Source organism: Buceros rhinoceros, unplaced genomic scaffold (assembly GCF_000710305.1).
Source record: "Buceros rhinoceros silvestris isolate BGI_N320 unplaced genomic scaffold, ASM71030v1 scaffold260, whole genome shotgun sequence".
NCBI lineage: Eukaryota > Metazoa > Chordata > Aves > Bucerotiformes > Bucerotidae > Buceros > Buceros rhinoceros.
The window spans coordinates 1,334-2,140 of record NW_010391088.1 but is presented as its reverse complement, the minus strand read 5'-3'; the positions used below and the strand labels follow the sequence as shown (position 1 = coordinate 2,140).

General features: G+C 38.5%; 1 protein-coding gene across 1 annotated transcript in view; it reads right to left on the bottom strand.

Moving 5' to 3' along the window:
* The window catches only part of ULK1 (unc-51 like autophagy activating kinase 1), a gene marked incomplete at its 5' end in the record, with an annotated part of 77,765 nt that overhangs the window by 75,629 nt on the left and 1,329 nt on the right, over positions 1-807 (bottom strand).

The window sequence follows — 807 nt, the reverse complement described above, 5'->3', positions numbered from 1 at the left end:
GCAGAGCCCACGGTCACGCAGCCATCACCGGCAAATACCGGACCTCGGGGCAGCAGAGGCTGCAACCACGCTCTGCATGCCAGCCCCTCCACCCCGACGCAGAGAGGTCCATTTTAGGCTTTCATATCCTGCGGTGGCTTTTTTAAAAAGCATCACAAATGCCAAAGAAAACTTGCCCCATGGCCCAGCAGGATTTTTTAACTAAAAATTCAAAGAAAAAAAAAAAAAAAAAAAAAAAAAAAAAAAAAAAAAAAAAAAAAAAAAAAAAAAAAAAAAAAAAAAAAAAAAAAAAAAAAAAAAAAAAAAAAAAAAAAAAAAAAAAACAACCTCACTGGATAACCTGGGTTTCAGAGTAGATCGGTTTTGGCCCCTTAGATTAGATCTTCAGGGCTGACTTGGAAGGAAAAAGCAACTGCGGGAAACCACAATAATCTAAAAATGTCTGCTGCAATTTTTAACACTTAGTGATTGCCACAAGGACAACAGAAAAATGCAAATGAAAATCCTCTGGAACTGAAGACAATCATATGCTACAAAGTCATGCTCAGACTATTTTGACATTGCCTAGGAAAAAGAACTTTTCTTAGGGAGCATATCCAGACCAGAGAAACACATAAAAGGCAGGCATGACACAAATAACTACTGTACTTTTATTTCTAACATTTTGAGAACTTACAAGCTTCCAACACAGTCATATTCACCACACACTGGGAGCAGGAGCTCCCACCTCAAGTCCTGACTGCGTAAGAGGACTGTGGTCCAGCCAGCAATTAATACATTATCTCCTCACCATGTTTGTTTATCTTT